Here is a 21,287-nt window from a genome sequence, read left to right on the forward strand (position 1 = left end):
AAGCCAAATGGCCTCCTTCCAATTGTAAACTTCCGTTGTTCTGTGGCAAATCCTTACTTTCAAATAATAAACTCCTTAATTTTTACTTCACAGAGACATCCTCTGTGCCAGTGTCTGCTACTTGCAAGCCTCTCGTTATTTAGCTGCAATAGAAAAGCAAGAATTTATTGATTTTTCCCACACCAATTGCCTGACAGCACGTTAGAAAATGGATTTATATATGGCACCACAAATATCAAATTGTGCAACCCCACAAATTATAATTACTTTATTAAGATTGTTAAACTGTGCGAAAATCAGATAAATCTCAGCACGTTTTTTAACATAAATATTTTCAGGACTGTAATGGAAATGGCAAGACAGCATTTTAGTTCATAGTTTCATCAAGAAAATGGTGGGTAACTTGCAGGAATTATTTTAAACTTAAGCAGCTTTGCGGGCCTCTTTATAACATACAAAGTGGACCCGTTGGGCCCAAACCTCTCCTGCATTGGTGCAGCACCCTGTCCTCCCCCCCTCCCCTCTCTCCTCAACCCCCCCTCCCTTCTCCCCCTTCCCCCCTCCCTCCTGCCCTCTCCCTCCCCTCCTTTTAAACTTTAAAATGTGAATAACTTAAAAAATATAACACCGATTTCAATAAAACTACTTGCATTATCACTAAAGTGACAATGGTGAGTAAGGTGGGCCTAAAATTGTCGCGCTACTGTGTACCGTTTTGGCTGAAGTTCAGTCACAAACAAGATAACAAACGAGAGTTTTAGTATATAGATAATTAGCCATTCATTTACTATGGATGGGGTGTCACAACTAGCCCAGACCGAGTCTGGATGAAAGGAAATCTTTCCTCAGAAACATCAGTGAATCAAGTGATTACCCCAGCAGTCATCTTGCCATCATGGTTACTTCACCCATTTTAAAAGTGATTGAAAATCTAAACTGAAAGGTCCTTGCAATTACATTCCATGTAAAAACTATTACCACCCCATTTTTCATTTTGGCTTGATAATTTAACAGAGGCAAACAAGGGTGTTGAATTGTAGGCCTGGTTTTAGTTTATTACACTGATTGTTGGGTGCACTGCAGCATGTTGGGGGAAATGGAGACTTGTCAACAGATTTTGGCAGCTCTACTTACAAATAGCAGCAGGGGAAGGGGTCATTGATGGGGAATGGTGATATTTTGATATCCTTGTATTACCAGCACTGGACAAGATAAGAAGAGTGGTGGAACCTGCTACAGCAGTGAATATAAATCCCACTCCAATCAGTCAATGATGGCAAAACTCATCGAGAGGAACCCCCACCTCCACCCCACTTCTAAATCTTCCAAAATGCTGAAAGTTCTTTCACACTGTTTATATTGAAAGTATAAGAAGAGTTGCAGAAAATGTTACGAAAGAAAATATTTGTTGCTTCACACATTTTGCTCTGTTGAGGTACAGATATGGCTTTACCATATCATAGTTATTTACTATAGTTATTTTTGGCTCTGGGTTCTGATTAGTCTTGTAGATATGACCATACTCCCAACATCACAGTAAATGTTAATACCTCCCCTGATATCGAGGTTATATTTGATAGTTTACCCAGAATGATAAATGGAAATCACTTCCTTTGATCACAGAGGCTTCTTGGGTTCATGCCATATATCTGTAGCATCCATCTTATTTTAAAAAACAGAATAACACCAGGCCTCATTTAAGGTTTAAATGGCCAACTTAATCTCATGAACAGCAAAAAAGCAATGATATATCTAAAATGCAGCATTTTCATAGTTGTTGTAACTTACTATTTTCATACGGAAATAAATAATAATAGGCTCCTATTTTGCACCAATGAATTATTACATAGAGTTTAATTCTACTCTCCCAGCAGCCCAAATTATAACTATTGGCCATCAGTGGTTCCACATAAGCAACTGTGCAAGGCTTCAGATAAAAGTCCCTAGCGCAGAATCTGCTGTGCCAATGAAGGCGAGATTGCAACAAACATCATTGTTACAAGATGAATTTATCAATAACTCTTAGAATCTGCACATGCTCAGCTAAATGCAGAGATCTCCAAACTTCACGGTCACAGCCTGATAGGCAGCAGTTTGCTCTCATGCAATCTTTACCAATGAAACCTGCACAGAGATCAGCGCAAGTGGAAAATGGAACCAAAGTTGAAGGCGGAGAAAGTAGGAAGGAGATACCGTAATCTTTACTGTAAGATCGGAAGTGTGGATATTTTACTGATAATTATAAAGTTCTGTATTTCATTTGCAGATCATCAGAGCATTAAATAGTTTGTGCCTGCAGCATATTCAGAGAATGTTCAGGCTTGGGCTGATGTAACATGTAAATATGGACACCACACAAGCGCCGGGTAATGACTATCTTCAACAATAGAGTTTAATTGCCTATTCCTGACATGTATTACCTTCAAAGGGGTCCCCAGAATCAATATTTTGGAGTTTCTATTGACCAGAAACCTAACCAGATTAAATAGATAAATGATATTCTGTAGTTCACTTTAAGTGAACTTCGCATTGTCTGCTCACTATTTCCCAATTTGAACCACGTCTAACAGTTCAACAGTTCAACAGAGCTTTATTTGTCATTCGGTACCAAGGTACCGAACGAAACTACATAGCAGTCACACACAAAAAAGAACACAAGACACATGACCCCAACACAAACGTCCATCACAGTGACTCCAAACACCCCCTCACTGTGATGGAGGCAACAAAACTTCCACTCTCTTCCCCACGCCCACGGACGGACAGCTCGTCCCTGACCGACCCGCACAGTCCCCTTCAAGGGGATGGAAGTCCCCGCGGCCGAGCCGCACCGGGCGCTGAAACGTCTCGCGGCCGAGCCGGGCAATTGAAGGCCCCGCGGCTGAGCCGCACCGGGTGCTGAAACGTCCTGTGACCGAGCCGGGCGATTGAAGGCCCCGCGACCGAGCCCAATGTCGCACTGCTCACTAGCCTGTTTTGGAATTTGGTCAACTAATCTGTCTGTAATGTCTTCCACCTCACCACTGTCTGTGCACAACCCCAAATTTAATCACTGCACCAAATCTCTCCTGCCCACCACCTCTCCTTGTTTAAAATGTTCTCAAAATGTATCTCTTCAGGGTTTTGTTCACTCGTTTTAATATTTTCTCTAACTGAGTTTCTGAGTTAAATTTAGTTTGTTATTGTTGAATGATTTTGTCTGAAGCATGTGAAATCACTCTGCCCTCACGGTGCAGAGACAATAGACAATAGACAATAGACAATAGACAATAGGTGCAGGAGTAGGCCATTCAGCCCTTCGAGCCAGCACCGCCATTCAATGCGATCATGGCTGATCACTCTCAATCAGTACCCCGTTCCTGCCTTCTCCCCATACCCCCTCACTCCGCTATCCTTAAGAGCTCTATCCAGCTCTCTCTTGAAAGCATCCAACGAACTGGCCTCCACTGCCTTCTGAGGCAGAGAATTCCACACCTTCACCACCCTCTGACTGAAAAAGTTCTTCCTCATCTCCGTTCTAAATGACCTACCCCTTATTCTCAAACTGTGGCCCCTTGTTCTGGACTCCCCCAACATTGGGAACATGTTATCTGCCTCTAATGTGTCCAATCCCCTAATTATCTTATATGTTTCAATAAGATCCCCCCTCATCCTTCTAAATTCCAGTGTATACAAGCCCAATCGCTCCAGCCTTTCAACATACGACAGTCCCGCCATTCCGGGAATTAACCTAGTGAACCTACGCTGCACGCCCTCCATAGCAAGAATATCCTTCCTCAAATTTGGAGACCAAAACTGCACACAGTACTCCAGGTGCGGTCTCACCAGGGCCCGGTACAACTGTAGAAGGACCTCTTTGCTCCTATACTCAACTCCTCTTGTTACGAAGGCCAACATTCCATTGGCTTTCTTCACTGCCTGCTGAACCTGCATGCTTCCTTTCATTGACTGATGCACTAGGACACCCAGATCTCGTTGAACTCCCCCTCCTCCTAACTTGACACCATTCAGATAATAATCTGCCTTTCTATTCTTACTTCCAAAGTGAATAACCTCACACTTATCTACATTAAACTGCATCTGCCATGTATCCGCCCACTCACACAACCTGTCCAAGTCACCCTGCAGCCTTATTGCATCTTCCTCACAATTCACACTACCCCCCAACTTAGTATCATCTGCAAATTTGCTAATGGTACTTTTAATCCCTTCGTCTAAGTCATTAATGTATATCGTGAATAGCTGGGGTCCCAGCACCGAACCTTGCGGTACCCCACTGGTCACTGCCTGCCATTCCGAAAGGGACCCATTTATCCCCACTCTTTGCTTTCTGTCTGTCAACCAATTTTCTATCCATGTCAGTACCCTACCCCCAATACCATGTGCCCTAATTTTGCCCACTAATCTCCTATGTGGGACCTTGTCGAAGGCTTTCTGAAAGTCGAGGTACACCACATCCACTGACTCTCCCTTGTCAATTTTCCTAGTTACATCCTCAAAAAATTCCAGTAGATTTGTCAAGCATGATTTCCCCTTCGTAAATCCATGCTGACTCGGAATGAGCCCGTTACTGCTATCCAAATGCTCAGCAATTTCGTCTTTTATAATTGACTCCAGCATCTTCCCCACCACTGATGTCAGACTAACTGGTCTATAATTACCCGTTTTCTCTCTCCCTCCTTTCTTAAAAAGTGGGATAACATTTGCTATCCTCCAATCCACAGGAACTGATCCTGAATCTATAGAACATTGAAAAATGATCTCCAATGCTTCCACAATTTCTAGAGCCACCTCCTTAAGTACTCTGGGATGCAGACCATCAGGCCCTGGGGACAATTGAAACATTGGGACCTGTGTTCCATGCTACCACCCTCACAGATATGCCCTTACATTGGGCACTGTTAGGTCAGGTCATTGTTCACCTCCAGAAGAACCTAAGTGGCTTGAGCCCCACTTGTTTGGCACAGGCCAGAACTTGTATACAAGAGAGCAGCTGCTGTCATGGTGAGTGGACTCTAAGGCCAAAAGCAAGTCGTTAAACAAACTGAGGTGCACCAACACAACCTGCAAAACACCAGCTCTTCACTTCAACCTAGTGCATTAAACTGTAACCTTAATAATTTAATTAATTTTAATTTTATTTGGCATATATGTAGGTTGGCACAGGGTCAACGGTACAATGAAATGTATTTGACAAGACAACGGGTCACCTCAGCAGTAATATTCCAAGGATAAATAAGATAAAAAAGACGTTAGTAAGATAAAAAGACAATATTAAAATAATCAACATATATGATGTGAAATGTGTTTATGAGTTCAGAAGCCTGATGGCCTGATGGTAGAAACTGTTCTTAAGTCTGGTGGTACGCGCAGCCATACTCCTGTATCGTGCTGCCTCCATTCTTATTGCAATTAAAGTAATTTCCAATAGCTGCTTCTTATTCAGTAGATAACTTAATTTAGACAATTTTCCCAGGCAGAAAGTGCATGGAATAAAGATGTAGCCAGCAGGCTCCAGGTTATTCTCACTGAGTTTCTATAGATACTGACTGTAGCTTCAGAAACCAGAGCTGAATGGAGCTGTCAGTATGCAGACAATGTTAACTTGGTGCAAATGATTCTCCCTCAGGAGGTGAATGATAACAAATTACAATTATTTCTGAAATATTTTGTTGCAAAAAGGGTGCTTGATTCCAGCATCGAGATAATTCACAGTTGCAGTCTAACTTACAAGGTTGTCAGTGAATTTGTTTAAAACATTCCTGCAAAGGAACTGAAAATCCCCAAGGGCGGAAAGCATCTTACCGTTCAGGTGAATGCACTCCACTGATTCTGTTTACAGTGGATACACTGATTTTTGGAGGTGCATACAATTGGTGGACAGCACAAGTGCAGGGTAAGCCAGAAGTACTGAAGGGCACTGGAGTGCAGTTGGACAGCATGCCCACGTGCGTATACACAGCCTTCCTAACCTCTGCTGCTTCCCAATCATTCCCCAGAGATCTGCTTAGGTGTTCTGTCCTCAAATCTACTGAGATTTGTACTCGCAGCAAACAAATACCTGCCCCACTTTCCCCTTACTGTATTGAGTAAGACTGAAACAAAGGTCATTATGAGAGAAACAAGTCTTGTTACCTTTTATATACAAACATTGGAGCACACAGCTAGTTGAGCTGTTGCCTCACAGCTCCATCGGCCCCGGGTTCAATCTTGATCCCTGGTCCTGTCTTTATGGAGTTTGCACGTTCTCTGTGTGATTGCATGTGCTTCTCGGGGGTGCTCCAACTTCCCTCTACATCCCAAAGGTGTGCGGATTTGTTGGCAAGTTGGACATTACTGATTGCCCCCAGTGTATGTGAGTGGTAGAATGTGTGGGGAAACTCCACGTCAGTGTAAATGTCTGTTTGGGGTTCAACACAGACCTGAAGGGCCTGTTTCCAAGCTGCATCACTCAATATAAAACAGGAAAATAACATGAATGCTCCTCCAACACGAGCCACCCAGACTCAGCAGAAAACCAAAAAACATAATTTGTAACACAAAAATGGTACTGCTATCAGTATGTATAAATTCACCTATTATCCATCAAAGCTGCTGTAATTAATTTGCAGGCAGTGACTGCAATCACAACTTTATTTATTTTGCAAGAACCTAATCACCCAAACCTTCACTAAAATACTGCTGAATTCTGGTGACATAAAGAGTTGTAAGGTCTTACAGCATAGAAACAGGCTCTTCAGCTCATAGGTAGACACAAAATGCTGGAGTAACTTCAGCTCATACTGTATGTCTATGTCAACCAAAGAGTACAATATTAATCCCATTTACCAACATAGCCTTCTGTGCTTTGGGAATTCAAGAGCTCATAAGATTACTTTATAAATGGTGTGACCCTACCTGCCTCCACCACTACTTCAGCAGTGGGTTCCAGATTTATTTTCTATTCTAAGCTGCTCCACAGTAACACTGCCAACCCCAATACATATTGGCCTTTCACATCATATGTTGCTGAACACTATTCCCAACAAGAATTGCCACATCTCAAGGCTTTCTGCATTGAATATAAACCTCCTCAGTCCCCCCACTGTAATCAGTTACATGTCTTAGGTTTAGATTTAGGTTTATTATTGTCGCGTGCTACAAGGTACAGTGAAAAGCCTTATCTTGCATGCTGTCCATTCAGTTCAGATAATACTATGCATAAATACAATTAAGTCAAACCCATGTACAACAGATAGAGCAAAGGAGAAGATACAGAGTGCAGAATATAGTTTCAGCATGGTTCTCACATCAGTTCCGGAGACAAAGTTCAATGTCCGCAATGGGATGGAGGTAAACCGGACAGTACCCTAGCGTATGGAAGGACCGTTACAAAGCCTGATGGCAGAAGGTAAGAAGCTGTTCCTGAGTCTTGTGGCGTGTTCTTTCAAGCTTCTGTACCTTCTGCCAGACAGGAGCAGGGTGGAGCGGGACAAGTCTCTCATCATGTTGGCTGCTTTTCCGAGGCAGCTTGAAGTGTAGATGAAGTTAGTGGAAAGTCTGGTCTGTGTGATGCACTGGGCTATATCTACAACTCTGTAATTTCTCACGATCTTGGGCAAAGCTGTCCTCAAAGCAAGCTGTGATGCAACCTGATAGTATGCTTTCCATGGTGCATCTGTGGAAGGTAAATAGAGGTAGGTCGATAAACCTCCTATTCCAGATTTACAAAAGAAGCATCAACCGGGGCAAAAGAAAAAGGAAGGAAATTCAATCAAATCAAATAACTCCCATTGTGATTTGTGCCCATGCAGAAGGCTGCAACAACATCTTGGATTTATTGATGTGTTTCAACCAGTAAAACAATCCCAGGGTATTTTACAGGAACATTTTCAGCTAAACTGGGCAACCAAGCTCCCTAAAGTGATGTTAGGCCAGTTGGATAAATAAATAGAAAATAAAAAAACTGTGGATGCTGGAAATCTGAAATGAACACAGAAAATTGCTGGAGACACTCAGGCAGCATATTTGGAGAAACAGTAAAGCTTCAGATCCAAAATCTTTCATGAGAAATGGAGGAAAGGGTCCATGACCTGAAACATAAACTGTTTCTCTTTCCACAGATGCTGCCCGGCCTGACGGGTGTTTCCAGCACTTTCTGTTTAAAGGCCAAATAAACAGGTTTTGAAGGAGGAAAGCAGTAGGGAGGCAAACAGAGTTAAAGAGGATATTCCAGTAGTGTGTCCTGGCAGATAAAAGAGCAGCTGTTAATAGAAAGATGAGGGGAATCTAGAGAATCATAAGTGGAGAAAATCAGCTTGCAGAGCCAGTGGAGAATAGAGAGCTATGGAGGGTCATGAGCCCCAGGATGAGTATATAACATTTGGGGTGTTGCTGGATTAGGAGTTAATGTGGATCAGTGAGTGAAAAGATAATGCTCAATAGGCTATTGTGCCTGGGCAACTAAATGGATGGGAGCTCTTAGATTTCTTGCGGCACACCATTTTTTTTCTATTTACTCCGAGGTACCACGAGTCAGCTGTCTGATCACAGGTTGTGGGTCAGTGGGCAGGGGATAAGGATGCAGTTCATACCTTGAGTGTGAGGACCAGCCAGAGTTTCATTTGGAGAGAGGAATTGGAACCTAGGACTTCAGGTGGGGTTGGCTGCAGGGAGCATAGTCTGTATTACTGTAGCATGGATTACTCCATCTCCTTAACCACGCTGACAATTGGGTAATCAATCGAGACATGATACATTACTGTCCTACAAAGACTTAAATACAAAGCTAAGAAATAGAAGCAGAAAATGCTGGACATATTCAGCAGTCTGAAGAAGGGTCTCGACCCGAAACGTCGCCCATTCCTTCGCTCCTGAGATGCTGCCTGACCTGCTGAGTTACTCCAGCATTTTGTGGACATATTCAGCAGATCAGGCAGCAGGTGTGGAGAGAAAAGCAAAGTTAATGTCTAGTTTTAAGTGTTGGGAAAGAGAGAAAATTGCCAGATGGAGTAGATCAGCTGACAGGGAAGAAAATGCAAGACAAAAGGTGGATAGGCAAAGCGATGGTAAAGATAAAAAGAGTTCTAGAAGAAATGCAAAATAGAAAAGCAAATCATTATCTAACTGAACTCAAGTGTTGAGTCTGAAATGCTGCAATCTGTCTGTGATTGTGAATGATCAGCCATGATCACATTGAATGGCAGTGCTGGCTCGAAGGGCCGGATGGCCTACTCCTGCACCTATTGTCTATTGTCTATTGTCTGGTCAAATGATGAAGGCTTTTAGAAATTCCTTCAGGACAGAGTTTGTACATTCTCCCTGTGACCGCGTGGGTTTTCTTCGGGTGCTCCAGTTTCCTCCCACACTCCAAAGACATATAGGTTTATAGGTTAATTGGCTTCTGTAAATTGTAAATTGTCCCTAGTATGCAGGATAATGTTAGTGAGTGGGGATCGCTGGTCGACACCGACTCGGTGAGCCAAAGGGCCTATGTCCGTGTTGTATCTCTAAACTAAACTGAACTAAACTAAACAGAAGAGCAAATAAAACTGTTGTTGAGGGAGGGCTTGTTTTTGCAAAGAGTCCCTGCTGAAAACCCAGGGCACTTTGTGCTTCAGAATAGCCCTTGCACCTTTGGTGCACCCAAAGTTTTTCCTCCACTAGGTGGCAGAGTAATTCACGACAGTGTCAGTTTGGAGGCTGTGAGTCACTGGATTGTGTGTGTGAGGGTTGGAGGGGAGTCAGTGTTTCAATAGCGGTGGTTGAGGGTCAATTTGATACATCAGGAGGGGGTCATAAGCAGTGGCTACAGGTGGGACCAAACATTATTGTACAGATCCAAAGTGCTGGAGTAACCCATCTCCGGAGAACATGGATAGGGGACCCTTCTTCAGACTCTGAGTCATTTCTCCAGAGATGTGCCTGACCCGTTGAATTACTCCAGCCCCTTGTTTGTTTGTTTTTTGTAAACCAGCATCTGCAGTTCCTTATTTCAACATTATAGAATCAATACCAGGTGATGGGCTACTCTACAAAGACCAGCTGTAAAATGCTGACCGGAAGAAGGACTATATGCAAGTGAGCATACGGGGACCTTCCAGTGAATGAATCCAAGTGCGGAACTCCATAGGCCTGAGGGATGGCCAAATCATGATTTATAGATGGTGCACGGACATACTTCTGCACGAGGGGACAACACTGCTCAGGAACACAAAATAGTTTTACGTAGTGGTGACCATTCATTGAATAGTGTGGAACAATGGTCCAAGAACACAGAGGACTGAGAAATAATATGGATAGTGTTGTACCCACTTTCCCACAACTTCCACCCCTCGCAAAGTTGATCATATTTATTGCACATAAAAGTTTCTAGGCTGAGGTATTGAACTTCATTTGAACGGTGTAAGAGGCTGAGGACAGAGTGCTGGCAGGACATGAACAAGGAATTGAATGCACATGTGACAGCAAGTCAGAGTCGCCCTTGCAGACTCTAGGTGGAGATGTTCTGTTAGAAACGAGTCCAGACTGTGAACTACAAACAGTGTCCTAAACTGGAACACCAGCAAACTACTGTTTTGTAGCAGTAGGCAGTGTGTTTGGTCCACAGGATGGGGGAAGGTTTGAGATATGGGGTAGCTGTTACATTTCCTGTGATTGCAATGAGAATTGCCAGGATGATGCAAGAATGAACCAGGAACTGGTCTGATCTTTGATCTTATTAAACAAAAAATGGCACATACATCAAAACAGGGCGAATACAAAAACCTCACCCTCACAATGGCTTCCAGAAAACCACAATTGACAACAACCAGCACTGTCCTGTTAACACAATGGAACTGCTCTGAGGGCTGGCATTAACCTAATGGGCTGAATAGCCTATTTCTAGCATACGTATTCTATCATATGAGAAATCTTTCTTGACTTGCTGCCATCTTTCCTGCAGAACAGGGTGGCACACAACAAAGGAGAAACATATCATGATAGTATTAATCCTTAGGAAAGAGACAACATTGGCCACTTCTGAGTGTGCAGCTTCTGGCAAGTGGATGCAATTGAGTTTGAGCCTATCTGTTCACCTAATCTTTCATCAATCATCCCGATTCCTATCATCCCTTGTCGAATTCTAAAGTACAAGGACCAATCGCCCAAAAATGCGCTTTCCCCACCTTACTCTGCACAGTCCAACACCACCCCTTTTCTCAGTACAGATACTCAAGAACCGCAGACAGTGGAGGCAGAGCTGAGGTGACAATGAATATTCAGAATAAATTGTCGCAACCTCCAGTGCTTTTTCTATGACGGTACCTCTAAAAATTTGAAAACTTTTAGTGCATCCTAATTATGATTATTTTTCTAAGTAAACTGTTGGTTTTATACTTTTTAGTTATTAGTTTATTAAATTAGTTGATGTATCACAAATCAAAACAGAAGGGGATATATTGATGAAAAAAATGTTGATAAATGTAACTTAATTTTTAATTACACGTGTACTGGCACCTCTTTGCCTACAAGAAAAGCACTAGTAACATCCAGCTCAGATACTGACCCTGTGAGTTTGATGGATAACTCTAGTATTAATTTACTGGAAGGCAGGCAGAAAGGCTTCCACTGCTGTCAGCTTGTCCTGTGCTTCAATCTAACAGCCAAGCACAATGACCAGAAGGAGTCCTACGAGTCCGCATACTTCTGGGAGAATATACTACCCTTTGCATCATCGCTTAAAAGCATTAGCAAGACCACTCCCTCATGACTGCTTAAACTTTGACAAAAATGAAAAAATATAAAATTGCGAAGAATTATTGCAACAGCCAGAAAAAAAAGTAGGGACACTCAACACATATGTGGGGTGAAGATGGCGTGGAAGGCCTTTCACCATCAGTTTGATCAGAACAAAAGGGCGTTGTCTGAGCAAAAAAAGGGGAAGCATGAAATCAGTCCCATATGCCAGCAGACATCATGACCAAAGATAATAGAGCAGAGCAAGATAGACCACTCGACCCTAAAAACCATAGTATGTCATGGCGTCATTTTAGTAGGCAGAAACTTGCAGAATCATTTAAAAAGAAAAATAACAAAAATCTGTGAATTGATAGATGAGATATATTCTGCATTTTTATGGTAACATCACACGTACTGTTCCCCCAAAACACTGATTACACTGCGAGATGGCGGGTTTTGCTTACTAAAATGGCGGACGTTATGCTCCTTTACGTAATACACTTCAGTATAGGCTATTTCGACGTAGTGGTTCATCTTGCTCCTCTAGTATCTTTGATCATGACTGCCTGTCAGCTATTGTTAGGTGTGTGCATGCAACAAGCCCTCGACAAATATAGTGTCCAGTAGACTTCCTTTTGGCAGTTTCGTAGGTGCCCACCATCTCTCCCCTCTCCACCCCCCCCCCCCCCTAAACATACAATACAAAGGTTCAGTAAAGTCATCCCTCTTTTCTTAAGACATTTGAAATTAGAAGGTCTGTTGGTTTAGGAACTGAAGGTTAATCAGCCATACACTAACCGATGTCTCACTGCTGCCAGGCGCACCAAGAAACAAATCACAATCCATCTGGGGAGGTGATCTTGGACACAAAGAATTGCGTAAGCCTTTGTGTTTTGTAATGATGAGTACCTGCACCAGATGTAATTCATTTTTATCTCATTCTGAATACAGAAAACAGCAGTGATTTCTCAAATTTGAACAGAGCCCCTGAATAAAGCAGAATGTTTTCATTACACTGGGTACTGCAGCAAATACTGTACATGGCATGTGAACATGGTTGGAAGATATTCCTTTTGTTCTTTTACTTTTTCTATTTCATTTTGCACAAAAGACAAATGGCGGTAAACATAACAGTGAAGAAATGTATTTATTTAATACATAAATTTATTTCACCTTTTAACATTAACAGGTGCAATGGTTAAGAATACAGGTTCTGAAATTAGGCGTGGCATTACCCGATCTCTTGCTAACCTTACAGCAGGAGGTGAGCAGAACAACCTGGAGAAACAGCACTGAGAACAGAAAGTGAATATTTTACCCTGCTAATGTTCAGACCTCTGTCAGTCTCCTACTGAAGTTAGAGAATTTCCAAGGCTATATTTATTGATTCACTTTCCCTGAAGCATCATACGCACCTCTGGACCACCTCTGACAAATCCTTTCTCTAGTGTAAGAAAATAACTGCAGTACAAATCGAAGGTATTTATTTCACAAAATGCTGGAGTAACTCAGCAGGTCAGGCAGCATCTCAGGAGAGAAGGAATGGGTGACGTTTCGGGTCGAGACCTTTCTTCAGACTGATGTCCTTTCTCTATGTGTGTGTCATTCCATTGCCTCTTGCAGTCATGTAATTTAATTCACAATATACAATAGCCTGGCATGCTACCAGTTATATATATTTTTAGAATTACATCAAAGTTCAATGTTAATCACTGTGACTACATGATTTTCACAGGATATTTTTGGACATAGAAGGAATCATTGAATCCAGTATTTTTGCCATGTCATCCAAAGGGTAATAAAGTGTAATCCAGTCGAACATGCATGTGACAGTTCTTTGATAGAGTTCTTCAATAAGCATCATTTCAATTTTCCTTCTTCAAGATTTCAACTCCAACTCCATTTTGAATCTCACAATTAAATCTGCTTTCATCACCTGTCAGATAGTTCACTGAAGCTCACACCATGTGATGCAATAAACTGCTTCCTCTTGTCATCTCCAGCTTTTTGCCAAGCTCCTAAATCCTCTAGTTGCTGGAAATAATTTCCTCTTCAATGGTAAAGTATTTTGAAAACAATAATGTCTCCTTTTAACCTTTCTACGCAAGCACCTGCTTCATTCATCTCTCTATGAAACTGGAATGCTTCATGCATGCTACCATTCTAGTCTCCACCCTCCCAAAGACCTTGACATCCTGTCTGCAATATATTGCATAGAAATTAACACAATACTCCAACTGAAGCTTCTCGCAATTTTTTTATAAAGGTATAGTACAGTGTCCTTGCTTTAAGACGTTTTCTCCTCTTAATAATGCTGAGGATTCAATATGAATTTTTATCCGAATTTTTATCACAACTTGATCTGCCATTTTTAAGTTTTGTCAACATGCACCCAAGTCCTATATGTCCTTAGAGCTTTGCACTCTGCATCACTTCATCTTCTGACCAAAAAAATACTTCATTCTATTTTGCATTAAATGTGACTTCCATAGTATCATTTTTCACTCTATCCTCTAATTTAACATCTGTTTGTATCCTCTTCACAGTTCACAACATTCAGAGTACATTATAAAACTGGCCAGAAATGTTAAAAGAGAGTTTCAATAAATGTTTTAAAAAGAGTTAACAAAGTGAGTGTTTGTCCTGTAGAGAAGAGTCTGGGAAATTAATAATGGAGATGAACTAAACAGTATTTTGCATCAATCTTCATATAGAGGATACATTTAACATCTCAGAAATAGCTATAAATCAGGAATTGGAAGGGGGGGGGGGGGGTGGTGGGGAAGAATTCAGGAAAAGTACAATCACCAGGGAAGTGATGCTGAATAAATTGTTGGCACTCTTGTCCAACAAGTCTCTGTGCTTTATGAAGTTCATCCTAAAGTCATAAACTAAAACGCGGGTGAAATTATTGATACATTGATTTTAATTTCCCAAACTTTTCTCACATCAATCATTCAACTTCAATATTTCTTGAAAGTTATCAAAATACTTATATTATATAACTTATGTTAATTATATAAAACCACAGGCCACAAAAGGGAAATACACTCCTGAAAACCTCTTACCAAGTCTTGTGCAATTGAAATTAATCCAAACAATTTTAATGGCCAAATGTTACCATTATGATGTGCCTTGCGATAATGCATTCTCTACTAAACACAGTCGGCATCCTTTCATTGTGTTTAACGTCAGCAAACATTGCACCAGCCAGCAATGTATTGCAGAGATTATTACATCATCATTAAGATTAAGTTGCTCCAAAGTTATACTTCACCCTTGTTAGACCACATTTGGACTACGCAGTTGCAGCATGGGACCCATACACAATTAAAAACATTTCTTCCATCGAACGTGTCCAAAGACAGGCAGCTCGATTTGTTACAAATACCTATGAGAGAGAAGCGAGTGTTACCGAACTTCTAAATTCATTGGGGTGGAACACTCTCCAAGACAGACGTAAAGCCCACCATTTGACCTGTTTTTACAAAATGTTAAATGGTCAGCTCGACATAGATTACATCTACACCAAACCCAAACCTATCAGGAGTAGACGAGGGCATTCGATTCAATTTGAGATACCAGCTATCAAGACAGATGTGTATAGCAATTCATTCTTCCCTCGCACAATTAAAGCATGGAATAGTCTTCACCCTACTATAGTTATTCAACCAGACACAACTAAATTTAAGGCAGCTCTTCTCCAAGAAGCCATTCTTGCTTAAGTCCATACTCCGCCACCTCCAGTTTAAATTCCATTTGGAATATTTTGGAGGACCAAGAACCAAAAGTAAGTATACAAGAAACTATTGATCCCATCTGATAAGCTAATTTTTTTTTAAATTCCCCTGCCCACTCTCCCCCCCCCCCCCACCCCACTCTATCAGACTAAAGAAGCGTGCTGACATGATAAGGCATGTATCTATTCCCTCCACAGATGCTGCCTGACTTGCTGAGTTCCTTCAGCCCACTTTGTGTTTTGCTCAAAATTCATTCCAACATCTGTTGTTTCTTTCAAGAGAGTTAGATTTAGCTCTTAGAGCTAAGGAAATCAAGGGAAATAGGGAAAAAGCTGGAAGGGCATACTGATTTTGGATGATCAGCCATGATCATATTGAATGGCGGTGCTGGCTTGAAGGGCTGAATGTCCTACTCCTGCACCTATTTTCCGTGTTTCTAAAATAGTAAATATAACTTCTTTATTCAACAAAGGGAGGGAGAGAAAAATCAGGAAATTGCACACCAGTTATTTTAACATTGGTGGGGAAGTGTTAGAAACTATTTTGAAGTAATCAGGCAATCAGCATGGTTTTGTGAAAGGGAAATCATGTTTGGGCAACTTACTGGAGTTCTTTGATGAATTAACATGTGCTGTGAATGAAGGGGAACTGTTAGGTATACCACTTAAATTTCCAGAAATTTATATTAGAAAATAAAAAAACATGTGGTACAGGGAGAAATATACTGGTATGAAGTGAGCACTGACTGGTAAAAATGAAACAAATATGGGGTTTTTTCCAGTTCATATATAATGAGCCCAGTGCTGCAGGGATCAATCCTAGGGCTCAACATTTTTTACAATTGAAATAAATGACTTGGGTAAAGGCACTAAGTTGTTGAATTTGCTGATGGCACAAGGATAGATAAGAAAGTAAATTACCAAGAGAACATAGGAGAAGAGCATATACATTGGTTAGGTGAATGAGAAAACATCTATCTGATGGAGTAAAATGTGGGAAAGTATGAATTTGTCCATTTTAAAAGGAAATGTTATCCAACTTAAGAGCTTGATTGTCCAAGTACATGATTCACAATAGACTAGGACGCAGGCACAACAAGTAATTAGGAAAACAAATTGAGTGGTATTGTATATTGCTAGGTTAATTGAATACAAACCAGGGGAGGTTATGCTTCAATTATACAACTACTTCTGCAGTATTGTTTTAGTCTCCTTATTTAAGAAAGGATGTTAATAAATTGGAATCAATTCACAAGTATACTGGATTAAAATGTTTAGTGAGGAAAGACTGGATGTGTAAGGGTTATATCCGCTGGAATTTCAAAAAATGGGAGGCAACATGATTTAAATATATAAGGTCCTAAGGTGTCCTGATAGGGTGGGTGTGACGAGGATCCTTCATCTTGTAGAAAACCTAGAACTAGGGGTCACTGTTTACAAATAGGGGGTCGTCAATTTAAGACAGGTGTGAGGGATTTTTTTTTTTCTCTGAGAGGATTGTCTAGCTTTGTAATGCTCTGGCTCTTAGGGGATTGGAAGTGAAGACTGAATATTTTTAAGGTAGTTAGATAGATTCTTGATTAGTAAGAGGTGAAAGGTCACCAGGAAGAGGTGGAAGTGCAACTTTGAGGTAATATTCGGATCAGCCACAATCACATGGAACAGTAAAGGGCAAAATGGGCGCTCCTGCTCCTAATTTGTATGTTTATGTGTATGTACATGTTCAGCAACATGTCATCTGCAAACACTGAAATTACAAGGTACTTATTGCCAACACCGTGTCAGACAAAGAATTAGTGAGGTTTATGACGCATGACAAAGAGTCCATTGTACAGCAAACAAAGTCAATCTGCTCCAAAATTGTCTGCCAAAAGAGAAGCAACAAACCATTCCACCTGCTTCCAATAAAGGCAGGATAATTGATCCAGGAAAATTCCAGTAAATGAAGGATAGTTACATACAATCAGTCTTAGCAACTAGGAAAATTACTCTATCACTTCCACTTTGGCTAATGTCTTAGTTTCTGCCATCTTTTAAAAATCCAAATTATTAACATCAATTAAAAAGAACAGATAGTTTCTCGGTGACCAACACTGATATCTTCTTCATCTTTAAGCAACAGTTATCTCTCTACAATGTACTGCAACTCCTTTGATCAGATGGGCTTTAATTTTGGTCATTCAGACTTTTGAAAATCTACTTTGAAAATCTACAAAACCTGTTCAACCCTTAATTACTTTGTCAAGAAATTTGATTGTTAATCAAACGTAATCAACTATTGCCATTTATTGGCCCACAGTTTTCCATATTTTCTTGTAAAATTACAGGCGTAGGATTTCTGATTTTATCTCTTCTTTCTCAAACAAATTTGTAACATTTGCAAATCTATAGCCGTATGTCATTGACTCTGTTACCACAGATTGGAAGCTTGTGACCAAAACTCCAAATATTTTCCTTTTCTTCCTTTGTTAACGTGAGGTGCATCCCTTTTAAGTAGACTTAAATAGACTATTTTTGTTATTGTTGGCTTTTATTTATTTTCACCTGCTCAGTATTAGCACTTTTATCTTTTGACTATGATGTTACATCATCCTGTTGGAGAAACAAGACAATTACAAAATTCACACCGTACTCATTCCCTTTTCCTCCTCTGATCTTCAATCAGCTCCACCGTTTATATGATAATCCTTTTACCATTGCGCTTTGTTACAGACCTCCATGTTGCCCATTATATTAGTTGCAAATACATTCTCTTGTACTATGTTTGTTCCTCTTTTTCCCTTTATAAAATCGTGTTTGTACTTTTTAATCCCCATCTAAGTTCTCTACTATATGAATCTGACATTTATCATAAGCATTCTTTCTCTGTTTGAATTATAGAATCATCACACTATGCAGTCCGGAAACAGATTTCTTTAATCCAGCTCGTCTATGCTGATCTAGGTGCCTTCCTGAACCATTCGCCTTTGCCTGAATTTGGCCTGTTTCCTCTAAACCGTTCCATCTATAAAACTGTCCAAATGTCCTTTCAAACCTAGGAGTTACTTGAAGGAATAAAAGGAAGGGACATCAACGGATTATTTTCATTTCCCTGCTTCGGCGCTCGATTGCCAAGTAAGATCAGCGATGTTTGAAGCAAACCTTTCTTCACCCCTGCCATTGTACCACATTGTTTCCTCCACCACAACCTCCAGAGCAGCCCTTGGCAGGGAACCTGGCTCCTGGTGCCTTGGCTTAACCCACACAGCACAGATGCAGATAACTTGCCAGGCTAACAAAACAGCCTTGCCAGCCAAGGAAGCCCCGTTTCCACATCATCTTCCCCAAAGACATCTGAAACATACAAGTAACAACTGGATTACTCAACAAAGAGTTTGGGAGATTAAATTCTTTTTTTAAATTCTTTACATTAAAAACAATTTAAAGGCACACATATGCAATAAAATAATAAAAATAATTAAAACTAACAAATAAATAAAAGTTAACTCCCCAATGAGTTGATGCATCCCATTCATTTGGTCAGAGACAAGCAAGTTTCCAACTCAGTACTGGCTTGGGTTTTTTTTCCCAACCTGAGAGCTGGAAAATTGTGCTGCTCCTTTGGGACTCTATGCCGAGTCCACCAAAGCAACACAGGGACAGCTGGCAGCACAGGCAACAGGAAACTGATGCAACAGCTCACCGTTGCACATTGACACATCCATGTGAATACACAGGTAAATCCCACAAACAGCACTGGCTTTAGGGCAAAAGATCTGCTCATTCTTACATCACACGGTGGATTCTGCTCTGCTTCCCTTCCTCGTAATTAGTGGAGGAGGTCGGGGCTCATGTTGCCGACCTCCCCGTGGTGAGCCCTGTCAACTGACCTCAGTCAGGCGAACGACAACAAACAGAGACAGCAGAAGCAGAAGCAGCTTCATAACTTCTCCTGCCTCAAACGCAAGAAGAAGAAGGAAGTGGAGGAGGTCCCAAAAAAATGGTTAATTTACATTGGCAGTCAATCCCTACTTCCCAAAGTGATACGAGTCACATTGTCCAGTTCAATTTCCAACTTTTAAATAAATGAAGCAAGAAATAGGACCATTCGCTATCCCGATTCACATGAGAAATGGCCACTCGAATAAGGTACAGAAGTCACCTACAAAACTTAATTCCAGTCCTCTTTTCCCCATTTTAGGACTATGCTCACTTTTCACAATCATTTCTTTTTTAAGGGGGTTTGATTGTTCGATTACAAAGATGCCTGTCAATTTTTTTAAAAATTTGAAAGCACCTAGCCAAATTCCTTTTAAACACACAGTTGATAATGATTGCTCAGCTAAGTAATGATCTGTGTCCTTTTCTATACCTTTCTAAGCCTGTCAATATTATGATCACTTTTCTTCCAAGTATTCTCCTGGCAAAACATGCTTAACATTTCCCTTCATTACCCAGATTTATTGTGCTGAACACGTACTGATCACAAGATCTTTCATAGACAATTGTGGAATTCCTCTGTCCCTGCCATTTACACTTACTACCTCAGCCCACTTGTCGTACATCTTCCAACTTCCCCCTCTTTCTTAGCTAATGGCACACATAAAATGATGCAATCAATTCCCTATTGAATCTTCATTCTGAACAAAGAGAAACTGCCGTTGATTTGTTAACTGAGCCATTGACTAATACAACCACTGCCTCCTACTTTTCCCTTGCGCTCTCCTGAGTGCCTCATTGCTGAAAGCATTACTAATCTTTTTTTTCCTTACTCGTGTGGGCATCATTAAAGATGGAGATGTAACAAAAGGTGTTATCTGAAAGTCCTTAGAATTCTCTACCTGGTAGAGCTATGCAGGTTGAATCACAGAATATGTTCAAACCAAGATTGTTCGTTTATGAGGGAGTTTAGTAAAAATTACGGTGAAAAAGCAGGAAATTGGTTGTGAAGTCAAAACAGGTTAGCCATAATTTTATTGACTGGTGCAACCGCGCCAAGAGGTTAAATGGCATACCATGCTATTTCTTGTGTTCCCTTGACCATGGAGTCATAGACAGATACAGTACGGAAACAGGCCTTACAGCTTACCGTCTAGACTGATCATCAAGCACCCATTTTTACACTAAACCCACCCTAACCCATTTTATTATCTTCGTATATACCTATCCATTCCCCCCACATTTTACCACCCATTAATGCACAAAGGGACAAATTGCAGTGGCCAATTAACCTACAAACTGAAGGTATTTCTTCACAAAATGCTGGAGTAACTCAGCAGGTCAGGCAGCATCTCGGGAGAGAAGGAATGGGTGACGTTTCGGGTCGAGACCCTTCTTCAGACTGATACAAACTGAAATGTATTGGGATGGGAGTGGTAACCGCATCCACCTAAGGAAGCCCCAGAGCTCCAAGGAAGAATGTTCAAACTCCACCCAGCTCCATCAAGTATTAGGATTGAACCCAGGTCCCTGGAGCTGTGAGGCAGTGGCTCTACTAGCTGTGCCACTGTGCCGCCCTATTGAGTACAAGCTACAATGTTTCGAGAAGATGGCTCACTACCACCTTCGCAAGGGCATTTAGTGATAGGCAATAAACGCTGGGCAAACATTCAATTCATGAATGAATTTTAAAAGAGTTTATTTCCTGATGTTGGGACCCGAACAGAGATCTCGAGATTTCTATCCTCTGAATTGCTTGTCTCGCACATTTTGTGCAAGACCATGTTCACTTGTAGCTTGTGGTTCTGAAAGGAGTTGCAGCTGCTGACGCCCCTTTGTCCAGATGTCTGAAATGCAATTTACCTTGAACAGAGAGGCTTGCTAGGACCTCTTTGACGGCACAAATTTCAACCAAATAGCTTTGAATCTT

This window comes from Rhinoraja longicauda, chromosome 18 (genome assembly GCF_053455715.1).
Source record: "Rhinoraja longicauda isolate Sanriku21f chromosome 18, sRhiLon1.1, whole genome shotgun sequence".
Classification (NCBI taxonomy): domain Eukaryota; kingdom Metazoa; phylum Chordata; class Chondrichthyes; order Rajiformes; family Arhynchobatidae; genus Rhinoraja; species Rhinoraja longicauda.